The sequence below is a fragment of the Canis lupus genome, chromosome 33 (genome assembly GCF_048164855.1).
Source record: "Canis lupus baileyi chromosome 33, mCanLup2.hap1, whole genome shotgun sequence".
Lineage (NCBI taxonomy): Eukaryota > Metazoa > Chordata > Mammalia > Carnivora > Canidae > Canis > Canis lupus.
The window spans coordinates 32,252,756-32,270,349 of NC_132870.1; the positions used below are offsets into that span (position 1 = coordinate 32,252,756).

Here is a 17,594-nt window from a genome sequence, read left to right on the forward strand (position 1 = left end):
CTGTATGCAGGGCTCAGCATGAGTCTCTGCTGCTGGCAATTTAAGCATTGAATAGTGGTAATAGCCAGATCTGCCTTGGGAGGGGAAGTTCATGAGGTTGAACCCATGAATAACTTCTCTCTCTGTCACCATGGCCACTCTGTTTCTGAACCCACTGAGTAATACTAGTGATGCCCGGAAAGAGGACAGATGACAATTGCAATTCAAGTCTTCTTGCCCATCTGATTCTGGAGAGTCTTCTCTGCCCATTGGTGAGCTTTCAGACGCAAGCATTCTCACACCATCAATGTATTTTGAGAGGTCCATGAGTGTACCTCTATGCTAAACCTTCTTGTAATCCAATATTGTTCCTTTCAGCTTCCTCCTCATCAAACCAAACCTTTAGGTTCTATGTATGAATCTTCACTATAAGAATCTTCCCTTCTAGGTAAAGTGTGGAGTTTGATCTACTTCTCAAAGTTCTGCTTATTGTGAAGATTTATCTCCCTACTTGTCCTTTGTAGCCAACAGTGAGAAGAGCTCTAATGCTATATCAATTTATTTATGGCTGGTCCCGGTATATTGTATTCATGATCACTACTATATCTTGAATCTTTTTTTCTCTGCCTACAGGGAAATTCCATAAGGATACATTAATGAGTGAGGGAGAGGTGGTATTGCAGCAGGATTAGGTGCCATAAGAGTTGAAGCAATTCTCTCATGAAACTTTCTTGTGCATTTAGAACTTGCTCAGGCTGCTTTTGTATATACCACTGCAAGTTGAGGATGGAGAGCTGCAGTGCACAGACAAATTTGAGAACAGGTCAATCAAATACCATTTAATTTGGAAGGCAGCTCAGGTCTCATAACCAGTTCATTTCCCATGGCCAGATATTTAGTCTCTACCAGAACCCAACAGTAAACATCAGGAGATGTTTCTCAAGGAAAATAGTTATTTGTCAGAGAAGTATGGCTTTGCTCTCAATTATGGGGCTGCACTATGGTTCTCTTATTGGGGAGTTTTATAGGCTCAATGAACTATTACAGACACTTTGTACACATTAGACTTCTGAGTCACGAGATCTAAGTAGCAAGAGTGGCTTATTCTTTGAACTGGCTAAAGAATATTCTTTTGCTTTGGGTTTCCCTTAAATTAAGAGCCTTATGGTTTATTTGGTAAGTAGGAAGAAACAACACCATTGTAACAACATTATTTTGCCTCTGTAATACTTAAAGCCCACCAAATGTGTGTGGCTCTGCCACTTTCTTCATGGAGCTGGATACAAGGTGTAGCAAATTGTCTTTCACTTTGGAGAGGATACCTCTAAATATTCCAGATGTCTAGACTCCCAGAAACATCAGTGAATTAGTAGATCTCTCATGGAATTTATCTCTTATCCTCAAATATGTTTCTTATCAAGGCATCTTATGTATTTGTTATTTTCTGACCAAATTGTGATAGCCAAACCCACCTAGTGGAACTAGCACAAGGAACCCAGAACCTCTGGTAAAAGTACCCATGTTAATAATTTTGACCCAGGGATGCCTGGGTGGCTCAGTGGTTGAGCGTCTGCCATTGCCTCAGGGCATGATCCTGGGGTCCCGGGATTGAGTCCCACATGGGGCTTCCTGGATGGACCCTGCTTCTCTCTCTGCCTATGTCTCTGCATCTCTCTGTGTGTCTCTCATGAATAAATAAATAAAAATCTTTAAAAAATTAATTTTGACCCAAAGGAGCTATGTTGCTTTTTTCCTCCTTAGTCTAGCATTTTAGAATTCATTTTCACACAAATTCCCTGGCTTCTGCTATAGAGAAAAGTTTTACAAGTCTTTTGATATACAAGCTGTCTCCTCTAGGTATAACCTGGTCAGACTCTCCTTGTATTTAGATACCTCCACCCTGCAGTTCCAAGAAATAAGACACTGAAGCTCCTTAATTCTTTTCTTTCTTCTTTTCTGTTTCTTTTATATTTCCTTCCTCCCTCCCTCCCTTCCTTCCTTCCTTTTCCTGGGTAAGCAGCATATATTGGCTTTATTTTTATTTTTTAACTTGATATACAGTAAAAATGACCTTTTATTTGGCCTTTATTTTATAATTTTAACACATATATAGATCTGTGTAATAACCAACATCACAATTAGGATATGGAACAGATTTCCCTCTAAGCACTGCTTTAGCAGCATATCATAGTCCCAAAGGGAAATAGTGTTCCTAGTCCAGACTGCCAACAATTGAAACTTTGTCAAGACCATTGTTAAAACTAGCACATATTTAAACAGTTATTCAAATAGTGTAAACTTTGGGGATATTAAGTTTTAGAAAGTGATCAGCATGGTTCTGGATATATAGGAATTTTAGTATATTAGCAGGGGATATATATCTCCGAGAGTGGAAAGTCAGGATAAGGATGAATATTTCATATTATTTTAAACCAGGTAACTCAGAGACTTTACTAAGTTAACCCAATTCCTTGAGCTTATAGGGTCCCTTTGAATCTGATTACTCTACTAGAAGCTGGATAAGAAAAAATCTTGGGATAATTTGTTTTATAAATCTTTATTTCTTATATACTGTTTCTGCTAGAACCAGGGAGGCAGACTGGATGATGAAAATCTGTGCATTTGCTTTTGTCAGTCCTGTCACATTCCACAGGGAGGCAAGGGAGTCTTCATGGTAGTTATAGTAAGAATTAGAAGAAAACAGCCATTTGTTTTGGGGGGTTTATTATTGTCATTCTAATCATTGAGATATAGTCTTATCTGAAAGGAAAAAATAATCCAGATGGTTAAGTTTCTTTTCATTCTTCAAAAGATGGGCATTAATATTTTTGAGGTGTATGGGATGGTTGGGATACTGGTCTCCTGGAATATTGGATGCTTTTAGCTGGAGTAGAAGCTGGTGCCATCTTGGGTAGAAAGGAGTGAACTCATTGGGATTCTATTTGAGGCAGGACAGAAACTAATATCAGTATGAAAGTGAGTCTCAGAATCTCAGCTTTGGGAGAACTGCATTATAGATATATTAAAGCCACATAAACAAGAAGCAAAAATCTAGCTTCTTATATTTTTCAATGACTTAATATAATCTCAATATTAATATGCCATTTCATCTGGGATATGGGAACGGTTGACCTAATTAAGTCCAAGCAGATTCTAATAACAAACATTTTTTTCCAATAATTCCAGGTTTTCTTGGATTTCTGAGGATGATAGGTACAAGGCTTTCACAGAAGGTCAGTTCAACATCTTTGATTCATTGCATGAGTTCTTGGGATCTTTATCCAGCCTGAATAGATGGGGAAAATGTTTATTGTTTATAGTCCTTCGCTATGAATTTTTCATGTGGCTTTGCATTTTGGAAAAAATAGATAAAAACAAACAATAAACCCAGGCCCTTGACTTGAGTCTCTCTTTCAAAACTATTAAGGCTTCTTTTGTTTACTGCTGTATCCCTAGGGCTTAGAATAGGGTCTGGCACATAGTAGATGCTCAGTAAATATTTGTTGAATATCTAGATGAAAGTGAGTAGATGAATGAATAAAAAGTCTAGACTTTTAGGGCACCTGGGTGGCTTAGTCAGTTAAGTTCTGGATTCTTGGTTTCAGCTCAGGTCTCATGGGTCTTGAAATCAAGTCCCCTCCTGGGCTCTGCACTCAGAGAGGAATCTGCTTGAAGAGTCTCCCCCTCTGCCCCTCCCTCACTTGAGTGCTCTCTCTCTCTCTCTCAAATAAATAAATAAATAAATCTTTTTTTTTTTTTTTTAAAGTCTAGGCTTTCACTTGTTCCTTTTAGGCATAGTTTCCCCAGCAGAAAAATAATCAAATGAACAACCATATACACTGGGGATAGAAAAGGAATTAGTAGATTCACTAATAGAGCAGGTAATATGAGATTCAGTTAAATGTCTTTCAGTATTGAATCAGAGACAGGATTCAGACAGAGACTATATTTGGAGGTATAAATTCTAATGTAAAAAAAAAAAAAAAAAGCTTTAACTGTAAGCAAGTTACTTAATTATCTCCTTGAGTGAGTCTCCTTTGCCTATTCTCTACATAAGGATGACCAAAAATAAATGAATGAAATTTAGCTAAATTTATAACATCTTTACTGAGATATAATTTATAAACCATAAAATATATTTAGGTAAGTGTACCATTAAATTTTTAAGATAAATTTACCAAGTTGTGCAAATATCAGAAGACAGTTTTAGAACATTTTAGTCACCCAAATACAATCCCTTATGCTCATTTACGTTTAACCATTGTTCCCATTCCCAACCTTCATTCCCACTATATTAATTCTACTTTCTATCTCTCTTGATTTGCCTTTTCTTAAAATTTCTAATAAATGAAATCACAAAATACTTGGTCTTTTGTGTCTTGGCTTCTTTCATTTAGCATGGTTTTGAATTTCATCCATGTGGTAGCAAGTTCCTTTTCACTGCCAAATATTTCATTTAATGGATTACATTTTATTTATCCATTCATCAGCTGATTCCGTTGTTTCTACTTTAGGGCCATTATAAGTAATGCTGCTATGAACATTTGTGGGCAAGTCTTTAGGAAGACTTATGTTTTCATTTCTTTTCAGTAGATTTGATAAATTTATGTTTAATTTTTAAAGAAACCATCAAATTCTTTTTCCACAGTGGCTATACATTTTATATTTCCACTAGCATAGTATGCAGGCTCCTGTTTCCCCATATCCTTGCCAACTTCTGTTATTTTCTGCCTTTTTTGACAATAGGGAATATAATTTTATGAAGAAAAAGCAATCACGTGTGTTTATTTATGCCAGCTTTATTGCTAGTGATAAAATGACAGCTATGATTGGGATTGGGCAGCCCCGGTGGCGCAGCGGTTTAGCGCCACCTACAGCCCAGGGTGTGATCCTGGAGACCTGGGATCAAGTCCCACATCTGGCTCCTTGCATGGAGCCTGCTTCTCCCTCTGCCTGTGTCTCTGCCTCTCTCTCTCTCTCTCTCTCTCTCTCTCTCTATCTCTGTGTTTCTCATGAATAAATAAATAAATAAGTCTTAAAGAAAAGATATGATTGGGATCATTTAAAATATTTGGAATGGGAGTTATAAAACTTGAAGAGAAACTAACTCTCTGCCATCCTGTTAATTTTCTTAAAGCTCTGTCTTTTTCTAGTCCCTCTTCTATTAGAAACTCTTCGGGACCCCTCTTGGTAGTCTGCTGGGGTTGTCTCATACAGGGGTTTATGAGAATAATTATTACATTTTCAGGAATTTTATGGGCAACTTGTTAAACATAACCCCAAAATTAAATATATAAACTTAAAATTAGCTATTTAAAGACAAAGACAAAACTTATTTCTTAATTATTTTATGGCATTTTACTATAATCTATGTTTTGAAGTTTCCTATGTCTATTATATTTGCATAGTAGACACACTACATAGTGGTGTGCTACTGCACATCTCTTCCCAAAGCTATTTTCAGTGATCCCACTTCAATAGCTTGAAGTCACCTATGGAAGGAATATTTACACCACAGAAATTGGCATGTGCTACAAACCAGGGCTTTTTATTTTCCCTCCCAGAAAAGTGGCTGTTAAATATGTACTAAGTCTAAATTTATCCTGTTGGTATTTTTTAATTTATTTTTTTTTATGATAGTCACACAGAGAGAGAGAGAGAGAGGCAGAGACATAGGCAGAGGGAGAAGCAGACTCCATGCACCGGGAGCCCGACGTGGGATTCGATCCTGGGTCCCTAGGATCGCGCCCTGGGCCAAAGGCAGGCACTAAACCACTGCGCAACCCAGGGATCCCATCCTGTTAGTATTTTTTATTAAATTTATTAAAGGTGTAGATGATTTTGGAGAGAATTACATCATTAAAATATTGAGGCAATTATTTGGTTGGTTGTTCTTCTACTCACTTCAGTAAAATTTTCTTTCCACTTATAGCTTGAATCCACTTCTTAGTAATTTTATACTTGGCAATTTATATTTTGGAGATAGAAGTAGGCAACAACTATGTCTATTATAGTTATGTATTTTTCTCATTGTTTTGGTCAGGTATTAATTATAGTATTACCTCAGCCTTATAAAATTAATGCGAATGTCTTTCATATTTTTCTATCCTCTGTAATAATATAAATTTTCTAGGAATTACATATTTCTAAAAGATTTGGTCAAAATTAACTATGACATCATCTGAAACTGGCACCTTTCTTGGAAATAATAGATAATTTTTTTTACTCATTATTAGTCTTAAATAGATTTTAGATTTTTTTCTTCAATTTTAATGGTATATCACAATTATCCTAGAAAATAATACATTATAGACAAATGTTCACATTTTTTAGAAGGATTTGTACATGATAGCTCTCTCTCTCTCTCTCCCTCTCTCTCTGTCTCTCTCTCCCTGTCTCTCTTTTTGAAGATTTTATTTTTAAGTAATCTCTGCACCCAACATGGAACTGGAACTCACAAGCTTGAGATCAAGTGCTGCATGCTCCACCAAATGAGCCAGCCAGGCACCCCATGATAGTCTCTTACACTTCTAAAATCTTTTTTTTTAAGATTTTATTTATTTATTCATGAGAGACAGAGAGAGAGAGAGGCAGAGACACAGGCAGAGGGAGAAGCAGGCTCCCCACAAGGAGCCCAATATGGGACTTAATCCTGGATCCTGGGACCACACCCTGAAAGGAAGGCAGATGCTCAACCGGTGAGCCACCCAGGCATCCCATACTTCTAAAATCTTTTTTATTTTTTAAGGTTTTTTTTTTTTAAGATTTTATTTATTTATTCATGAGAGACACAGAGAGAGAGAGGGAGGCAGAGGCACAGGCAGAGGGAGAAGCAGGCTCCATGCAGGGAGCCTGACGTGGGACTCGACCCCAGGTCTCCAGGATCAGGCCCTGGGCTGAAGGCGGCACTAAACCGCTGAGCCACCCAGGCTGCCCCATACTTCTAAAATCTTAATCATAATGGTGTTTATACCGCTTTTCCCATTCTGAAATGATTCTTTCTTCTTTTTTCCTATTAGGTTTTCCTGAAAGCCAATTAATTGGCCTTTTCAATTAGCTACCATTTTGATTTATGTGCTATTTCATAAATCGTTATTTTTAAAATTTTTATGTTTATTCTTTCTACTTCCCTATGACTTAGTTCGTTACTTCCTTTCCACTTCCTTAATATGAAAGCATAGTTTATACCTCTTAATTTTTATTATAAAAAGTTACCAAGCCATGGATTTTTTTTCTGGGTATAGTTTTCTTTGCATTCTTTAAGTTTGGAAATATACTGGAAAAAGGCAATAAGGTGAGTTGAAAATGCTATTGAAATGTGCAAGCAGGCCAATTATAAAATCTAATTTTTTGTTAGTAATTTAGAGCTTTTATGAATTATGGCCAAATAATTTTTTCTTTTGGGGGTTTGTGATGTTTTCTAAGACTACTGTATTATTAATTTTTTAAATGCTCAATGGTAACACACATTTAAATATATATTTTGGATAAAAGCTGAAGGGCTTGCATTTTTAAGTCATTCTGATTAATAAGCTATTTTATGTCATTTTAATTCTTAAGTATAATTATACTGAATGGAGATTTTTTTTGAAGATACTTTTGAGTAAAATATCATTAACTTTAAATATAGTTCTCTACTTATTTTCCTACCTTGTTTGAATTAGAAGTATGGAAAGAAGGTGATAATAAACAGTCAATCAGGAAGATATGTGAAAACTAACAATCACACAAAAGAGATGCTTTAATAAGTTTTAAAGTGGCACAGACATAGAAAAGGCACACTATCTAGGAAGGGTATTAGAAAATACCTAGATGATTAACGTAAAATCTTTCAGAGTATGTTTAACCTTAGAAATGACCAGGATATAAAAATAAGCAGAGAATTATACTAATTATAAATGAGACTTCAGTTCGATTTTAATTGACACCGGGATTAAAGGGCATACAGCATGACAACTCATAGCAAAGTTTTTTCCTACCGTCTGAAAGTGCCCAAGTGGCTCACAGCAAGAGAAATAATTGGTCACCTGTCTCAAAGCTTAGTCATCTCAGAAGAGCAGGCAAATAATGCCTGCCACATAGTAGATGTGTGACAAATATAGGCCTACTTAACTCTAAACCCTGAATTCTTTCCATTTGCCATAAAGCCTTTCTACCATATGCTTATAAAGAATATGGCCAAATTAAATATGGAACACTATTGTGAAATATATTTTAACTTGCACACATGTTCAAAATTATTTGAAATTACCTGTAATGAGAACACAGATGTGTCTAGATAGGTTTTTTTTTTTAAATTTTTTATTTATTTATGATAGTTACAGAGAGAGAGAGAGAGGCAGAGACACAGGCAGAGGGAAAAGCAGGCTCCATGCACCGGGAGCCCGACGTGGGATTCGATCCCGGGTCTCCAGGATCACGCCCTGGGCCAAAGGCAGGCGCCAAACTGCTGTGCCACCCAGGGATCCCCACAGATGTGTCTAGAGCTACTAAACTAAGGGTAAATAATGTAGGCCAAATAATGAAGGGCCTGAGTTAGATGATTTGTACAAGATTATCTAAGTGAAGGACACCCATGGAATTGTTTATAGAACCTGGTTCTGAGTTTCCTGGGAGTAAAGGCAAAAAGGGACAATGTGATGGGGTTTAAATCCTCATAATCTAATAAAAAGAAATGCATCCATTTGGTATGAAAATCAGAATGTCTCCTGCTTTAATCATATGAGAATTTATTATTTGGGACTTTAAGTAAAGATAACACTAAGCAGTATAATAAACATCTTCAATGGCAATTTTTTACAAAACAATTATTTTCAAACTTACAATTTACAAACCAATTCTATTTTTTACAAATTAATGATAAAATAAGGAAAACAAAATTGGTTTTGTTTATAGCATAGCACTTTCCTTTAAAAAAAAAAATCTAAGCATTAGTAAGGGAATACCATCAATCATAGAACAATGAACTTCACTTGTTTTCCATTGCTTTAAATAAAAAATTACATACATTTTCTGCAATGTCATAAAATTTTCAATGTTTGTTATATTTTACTGAAATTGGATACTGGGGCAGCCTGGGTGGCTCAGCAGTTTGATGCCTGCCTTCAGCCCAGGGCATGATCCTGGAGTCCCAGGATCCGGTCCAGGGTTGGGCTCCCTGCATGGAGCCTGCTTCTCCCTCTGCCTGGGTCTCTGTCTCTGTCTCTGTCTCTGTCTCTGTCTCTGTCTCTCTCTCTCTCTCTGTGTCTCATAAATAAATAAATAGAATCTTAAAAAAAGAAAAGAAATTGGATACTGGATTATCTACTTGCTCTTTAGTTGGGAACCATCATCTGAATCATCTTCGTCTATAGGAGCTACCTACAAATTACTACATCTAAATGTTATCCTATAACATCTAAATGTTATTCTGTAAAAATAAGGTAAAGGAAAAAAGACCTGTGACATCACTGAGTCTCCTTCTCCTGATTATCCAGGATCAGATTCCCTAGACAGAAGATGTGGTTAGCATTTGATCCTAATCAAAGGACCCCAAATACTTGGATATAGTTCATTTTAATCTTAGTTGAAAAGATTGTGGATAGACACTTAGGAAAAAAGTGAAATCAGCATAATATCTCCTCTTCAAGTGCAGTCCAGCTTTCAGAGAGGTAACGTGGATTTCAGCCTCCTCATAATTGTCCTTGATGAAAATAGAAGGATTTCACAGCACAGAAAGCAGTGGTTTATGAGGCTGGGTACAAGACAGACGTACAAGAGAACTCTGTTCATCGTCTTCAAAGTGATGCAGCGATGGCACGGCCGCTGCTGTGGCCACATGTAATATAGCCTGTAGCTCTTTAAAGAGGATTAGCTTTAGCGGCTGGGAGCATTCAATGCTGGATTTCATGTAGAGTAGAATATGCTAATGAAATGTAAATGTCCAAGGCAAACATTGCGTAATATCAAAAACCCTCAAAACTGAGCTTTGTCTCTTGCAGAGTGAGAAAACAAACTTTATCATCAGAAGAAGTAGAAACGGAACGACCTTCCACTTTTCTGCTTTATGTATCTGCTTCTATAAAAAGTGTACTTAAATATATATACATATATTTATATTTAAATTAAATTTTAATGTCAGTGGAAAAACCAAAGTTCAGTCATTGAAAAACATCTTGATAGATCTATGCCCAGAGATGGATGTGTAATAGTTTATATTTGTAGAAAAGGATATATACATAATATATATACGCAATAAAAAATGTAATATTTTAACACTATTTTTTAAATGCTATTTTAGGTTTACAAAGGGCTTTGCAGAGCAGGTCCCCACTCCATTTCACCTTAAAATTTTTTCTGCATAATGTCCTATTGCTCAATGTTGAACTATTTTGTGTCTTTATCATAATTTTCCATTCAGTGTTTTTACTACCTTATAGGAAGCCAGTATGAGACTTAGTCTCTCAAAGCTGCATATGCACTCAATTAATATTAAAGTTATTTTCACATATTTAGAATTTCAGAACATATCTGACATTGAGAAGGTGAATTCACTATAAGATGTGTGATTTGCAATCCATGTAACTTGGAAGTGTGAAGCAACCTGAAATCCATACACAGGGTTCCCAAAGACTGAAAGTCCCCTAAACAATTTCATTCGAATTGCTGGGAAATAAAGATCCTAAGAAACACACAGAACCAGGTGCTATGTGCTCTTTCGTTAGTTACTAGCATTTCACTACACTCAACTGAGTAGCTTAGGTTCTCTTAGTTTTGTTGGTCAGTGGTGTGTGTGTGTGTATGTGTGTGTGTGTTATACTTCAGTTTTGAAGGTTTGTCTCTGCAGACCCAGAGGAGGAATGGTGATACATATTCATGAAAGAGCGCTCTTTCCAGGCCCTGCTACCACTGACAAAGCCTTAGCTGTTTCACACAGCAAGCTGACTGGGATTGTGTGGGGGGGCTGCATGGCCAGATGAGTGCAAACAGCAAGCCCACTCCTCTGCTTGTTAGGCCTTGCCTTCCTGACAATTTCCCCAATTGTCACTTGTGACAAGGCTGTCATTAGGTGATGGCTTCTTTTGGCCATTTTCAGATAAAGATAATTTCCTTAACTTCCATTTTATTTGACAACAAGCAGTTTGGGAGAGAAAGGAAGTGCTTCAGTAGTTTATGGATTAGGGTTTTGTCACTTCAAAGGCATCTTTGATCTAAAAATATGTGCTGTACCAAATTCATTATGTCTTTCCTTAAAGAGCCTTTAAATTTATTGATCTTCTCCTCAATTATTCTCCTTTTACGTCCAGTAATGATGTGTGAGATGGTAGTGTTGGGAAAAGCCTAAGGAGGAGTGTGGGGAAAATGCAGCCAACTGGTCACTTCTAAGGCCATTACAAGAACGAAACAACAGGTGCTTTTGTTTAGTGTCGATTCTCTTCTGAATCCCTGTGCGCACAAAGGCCCTTCTGCTGTTTATCACCCAACACAAAGATATCAATACCAATAGGATAAGACAAAATTATATTTGGTATTAGAACCTAATAAAGATAAAAACTTCACAATTTGTATAAAAATTGTGCCTGTAATTGTTTTCATTCTCATCACTGACTACATGAATTTCAAAAGCCTGGGTATGAGTGATAGAGACAGAGTGGGTGACTTCTTCATGGACCAATAATTTGGCTTCCCTTAGAAGCAATCTTACATTGTGCTGAGGCTCAGGTTGCTAAAATTCTTAAAACTGAATCTTAGTCATAGCAGAAAATAAGAAGGTAGGAATCCATATGTGAAAATTTAGTTTAAAAACCTAGCAAGATGAGCATTTACAGCTTCCATAGTAGCTTTTCTTGTTTAGAACATCTACTGTCTCTTTGCCCTCCTTTTGTTGTTGCTATTGTTGTTGTTCAAAACAATTGCTATGTGGAATTATTGTGTTTTAAACAACACCTGGGACAAAGAAGTAAAGAGTTTACATCTGAACTATCATGATTAACCATTGTCTTCTAACACTTCACATATAATAACTTCAATTTAGGACAGAACAAGGTACTTACTCCGTTTCTGCAACTAGAAAAAGGGAATTAGGGATCCCTGGGTGGCGCAGCGGTTTAGCACCTGCCTTTGGCCCAGGGCGCGATCCTGGAGACCCGGGATCGAATCCCACGTCAGGCTCCCGGTGCATGGAGCCTGCTTCTCCCTCTGCCTGTGTCTCTGCCTCTCTCTCTCTCTGTGACTATCATAAATAAATAAATAAATAAATAATAAAAAAAAAAAGAAAAAGGGAATTAAAACAAACAGCTTAATTTCTTTTTTTGTCTAAATGTATATTATTAGCCTCTTGGCAGACTCTTTTATAATTTAGAGATATCCAGATGCTTTTGATAGTTAGAAAGTTCATTTTAGCAAAGCATGATTTTAAAATCTTACATATTAGGGATGCCTGGGTGGCTCAGCGGTTGAGCATCTGCCTTCAGCTCAGAGTGTGATCCCGGGATCCGGGATCAAGTCCCACATCGAGTTCCTTGCAGGGAGCCTGCTTCTCTCTCTGCCTGTGTCTTTCATGAATAAATAAATAAAATCTTTTCAAATAAATAAAATCTTACATATTAAAAGAAACATGTAATTTAAAAGCATGACCTTAGGATCCTAAAAGCAATAAAAATTGTTTGAAAAGTCCATTTTCTGAATTTCCAAAGACTAGTAGAACATTTTTCATTTTGAAAAATTAGTTTATATGTTTGGGACTCTACCCTTAGGCCATAATACTCCTCTCTATAAAGTCAGGATAAAAAATAGCCCTCAATGCAAATGTCAGAAACATTTTTCATGTATCAGGTTATTTTATCCTTATTAAGAGACAGATACTATTGTTAATTCGATTTCACAGAAAGAAACTGAGGCACAGAGAGGTTAAGTACCTTACCCATTATCTCATATCTAATAAGTGGTAGACCCAGACTAGGGTACCTTGGTTACAAAGCCTTTGTTCTTAATGCTAGGGCCTAGAGGACGTAGGATCTGGACTATCTCCCGGTCCTGAACAAGTAAGTGTTAGTTCTCTTCTCCTTCCCATCCTTCAGCTACCCAATCCTGGTCCCATGCTCCACACAATCCAAGAAAATGGGAAAAGAAAGAAGGAAAGAAGAACATGAGGGGAGTCAATCCAGGTTTCCTTCCGCCTGCATGTCAAACACAGAGGGGTTGACATGCCAAAAATCTGATAAATTCAGACAGTGGGGTTCATGGTTCATCGTGCTCTTTTCAAGGAACCCTCCACCAATTCACTACAGACCTCTGATGTAATTTCTCTTGACTTCATTTTAACCAGGAAATCTTAATTTTGACTTCCTTGTGAAATCAGGAAGGAGGAGGAAAGGAGTACTTTTTGAGCAAGAATGATTTGGGGAAAGATCTGTGTTTTGTCTTAGAGTTCACCTGCTTTGTGACACATGAATACACCACACATAAACTGGCAGGCAGCAACACCATCAGCCTGCCTCAGAAGAGACAAAAGTAAACTCATTTCAAAGAGATTGCACTGAAATATGATATCAGCTGCAAGAGAGGGCCATCTCCTCTGGTCAAATGAGAAAAATCATATTATCCTCACTGTGGTATACAAATAGCTTGTAAGCCACATTCTCCATTTGAATGATAACAATAAAGTGCTAACCTCACTGCTGCGGGCCAGGGCCAGCCTGATCCCATCTCCAAACACAAACACTTCTGCCTCGGTTTTGGCTGGGGGCTGTGCAGTGGCCTCCCAACCCCCACCTTTTCTCCCCCCCCCCCCCCCCCCCCGTTAATTGGCTGAGACCACCAGAATTTGGAGGACACAGATGTCACTGATAGTTTTCCTAGGGAGCACATTCATGCCCATCTGTTGCAGCCTAGAAGGCTGTTCATATATCCACAAGGCCTTCATTTAATTCTTGTCAGAAAGTAATGTAAATCCAGTTTACCTCAGAGGTCGCAGCCGAGATTTATGCCAATGAGCCCCCTGCAATTTACACACACTGTAGTTGTATAGGATGAAAAGAAAGCCTTTCATGTTGGTGCATATTAACAAGAAAGCCTGCCTTCCGAGAGGGGCTTTTTGATTGAGGTTTCTCCTGATTTTAATACAGCCGATGCCAGTTGGTATACCCAGCTTTAGAAAAAGGAAAAAAAAAATCTAATCTTTAAACTAAAGTTTCTTCTTTTATAAGATGTAAAAAAGAGAGAAATCCTAGCAAGTGGCACTGCTATGTCTTTAATTATCTGTTAGGAGACAAAACTCCCCTGAACGTGCAGAAGATAGAGTGTGATAGGAAAGCATGTTCTGGCCCAGAGTCTAGGGAAAATTCAGTTGTACGCAATTGTCTTTCTGACATGAAAATAGTAGGAGTGACCAGTTGAATTAGTCTCTGACTTTTCAGTTGTCTCTTTGTAGTATGTTTAGAGGAAATTATGGAATTTGATTAAGTTACTTTGGACCAGGCTGGTAGAAATTGATTCATTAGAAAAGTATATATCACATATGTGATATATACATATATGTTTATAGAATTCTTTTATTTGGGAATCTAAGAGTACTTAAAAGGACTTCCATTAATCCTATTTTTCTATATATTTTGAAATACTCAGGACTGTGCCAATTAAGCTGGGAGGCAAAAGGTTTTAAAAACACCCATCCTGTCAAAATCTTCTGGAAAGTCTGAATATGCTTTTTATGAAGTATGAGACCTTGGGCAAGTTACTTAACCTCCAAAACCTCAACTTTCTCAATTCTAAAGTGGAAATAATAAAGCCTATCCTTTAAGATTATATGTCTGAGGTATCTCCCATAGTACCTAAAATACAGAAAGGATTCAACCAATGATAATTTCCCTCTCCACCCTCCCTTTTGGCAGTGTCTATGAGAGCGAACTATATATTAAAAGTATTGGTTAACTTAGTTTAAAAACTCCAAGCATTCAAATCATCAGATTACTTTTCCACATTAAATAAAAAATTAAAGAGAGGTGAAGTTGGAGATTTTCTTTCTACAGTTTGGAATTTTTGTTTTGAGTTGTTTAAATTTTTAATTCTGTAGAAAGTAGAATAACAGAAGTGTGTGACATAGTTTTGTTAAAATCCGGCTTGGCTTCTCTACTCATTCAGGAGTAGCCTGTGATTTCCCAAGACAGTGTTAATAGGGGGCGTGCTTCTCTTGTTTTTGTAGACAGTGCTCATTTACCCGTGCTAATGGCTTTGAAGTATTGGGTATGATTATTTTTGCACACGTTTAGCTTTTTGTTTATATTTTACTTCAGATAATATTCAAATTGGGTTGTGATTTCTAAGCACACACTACTAACTGGGAAGTGCAACAGAAAAGCCTAAATTATATGATGAGGATGTGGGTGGAATGAGCTGAGATTAAAAACACATGTTGTTGATAACTCATTAAGCAAACACTTGAAATATACGTAATCATAGTCTGGACTTAATTACAGAATCAGATGAAGCAGTGGCTTCACTTTACAGAGTAGGGTTCATATCAGGAAGGCTAAAGCCCAGTTTTGTTGGCTATCTAAACCTGGGACTAGGCAGATATAAAATAATTTCAGAATGGTCTTTTTCTGTTTCTCAGAGTTTATTAAGACCATTTCTTTTTGCTTACAGTCCTTGAAACAATATTTAAACTTTTTTTATTATAAGAAATTTCAAGCATATTAAAGTGGAGGGGGTTGTATAAGAAATCATATATTTTATTCAGCTTCAACATGTAACAATCTGTAGCCAATCTTGTCTAATTTGTACCGTCACTTTCTCCCCACCTCTATACCCCAAATTATTTTGAACCAAATCTCGAACTACTTGCAATTTCATCTGTAAATATTTAATATTTAATAATATTTAATTTTAAATATTAGATATTTTCCCTAAAAGACATGAACCCCTTTCTTTTCTTTTTTAAAACAAACTCCTTTTTTTAACATAACCACAGTACTGTTCTCTCACCTTAAAAATTAACACTAATTACTTAATATCATTTATTGTGACTTAATATAATCAGTGAGAAAATGGAGGGGCCCCCCCTTTTTAAGGAAATGGATTATTTGGCTTTCATGTTACAAATTTGCTCCCATGACACAAGAGTTTTCATGGGTACTCTTTTGTAACAACTTTTATTGTTGATTTATGTGGTTGCAATGTTTTGTGATATATGGTAGTATCTTCCTAGAATGAAAAGTTGTCATTTTATTGGAAAATAAAAATTGCATCATTATTCTAGTCCTACTCCACCTTCATTGATTCATTTGGATAAGTGTTTTCCTAACTTAGCCTCAAATGAAATTATACATGGAAAGCCACTATGTAAAACGGATGGAAATGAAATTGCTCTGGGGCCATGCTGCCCACCACTCGTTTGGCCCAGTCTTTCCCCATGTGGGGTCTTGCAGGTTTTGGTAAGTGAAATGCCTTTTTATAAATGTATACAATTTTCCCATTTTGCTTTTAGAGCAAGACAAATTACTGCATGAAACAGTGTAAAGAATAAGAGAGGTTTGCATACACAGTTGAAATGACCAAAAATGACAGTACAGTATGTAATTTTTAAGCTTACTACCACTAAAAAGAATGTTTCACTTAAAGTAATTAAAATGTTTATTGTAATGGGAAAAATCCACTGTGCTCATAAATAATGGCCCCACTTCTTAGTTGACTATACTGGGGCCTCCTGGGAGGAGATGTATTTGCTCCCTGTCAGGATTAATCTATAAATGCAATCACCACTTAGACCTCATCAGTTCTTTCCTTCCCCTTCATTGGTCCCTCTGGAATTATATTGTAGCTTGAATAAGGTCAAAATTAGGATACTTTTTCCCCAGGAAAAACACAGCCGTTGTTATTCCAGCACTTTAAAATTTGAGAATCAACCCGCAAGATGTTTCTTTAAACAGCCTAGCATACACATTTCTGTCATAGAATCAATATTCTACCAAAGTAATGCATTCTGTTTTTCAGTGTATTTATTGGTTCCTTCCCCACAAAAGCCAGGGATTCAGAATGGTCTCACATAAAACCACAGTGCATTGGATGTTTAAAAGCTTGTATTAACACCTATGGATAATCCCAGTAAGTTGCCATTTGAACTTGGACAAACCACTGAACTTCTGACTTTATCCTCAAATGGGGGCCATATTACTAGCTATCTTCCTCATTGTAATCTTGTAAAAGTAAGATAATTCTATTTCCTTTTGTCAAGATTTAATATGAATGCCTTTGCTTCTGTAATAGTGGAAAGGATAGAATGAATTCTCCAACTTGTCTAAATGTAAGTAAACTCATCCTGATGAGTCAGAATATTGCTTTGGAATTTTTTATAAGCTAAATCATAAACTTATTTTACTTCCCCAATAAGGCTGTCTTTGAGGGGTGTCTATTCTGTTTCAACACTCAGAAGTATCAAGTACAATATATAATGAGTGGGTACTCAACATATATGCTTAACTATCATTCAGGAGTTTGCAAAGGCAGTACCTATTATTTTTATAATTTAAACCTGTAAGTTAGCTATTAAAGCCAAACTTTAAGGAAACAGTAGGAAACACATCATTAATTTTTGCCAGTAAAAGATTGTATAAAGGGATGCCTGGGTGGCTCAGCGG

General features: G+C 36.6%; 1 protein-coding gene across 15 annotated transcripts in view; it reads left to right on the top strand.

Annotated features, from left to right (window-relative positions):
• Positions 1 to 17,594, top strand: part of ALPK1 (alpha kinase 1) — a 134,659-nt gene that overhangs the window by 39,164 nt on the left and 77,901 nt on the right. For 13 of the 15 annotated variants that reach the window (XM_072810406.1, XM_072810405.1, XM_072810408.1 and 10 more), the window contains one exon: positions 3,166 to 3,212. The exons of the other annotated variants lie outside the window; for them this stretch is intronic. The gene's annotated coding sequence lies outside the window, so the exon portion shown is untranslated. The remainder of the gene's footprint in view (positions 1 to 3,165; positions 3,213 to 17,594) is intronic. 15 annotated transcript variants of the gene reach the window in all.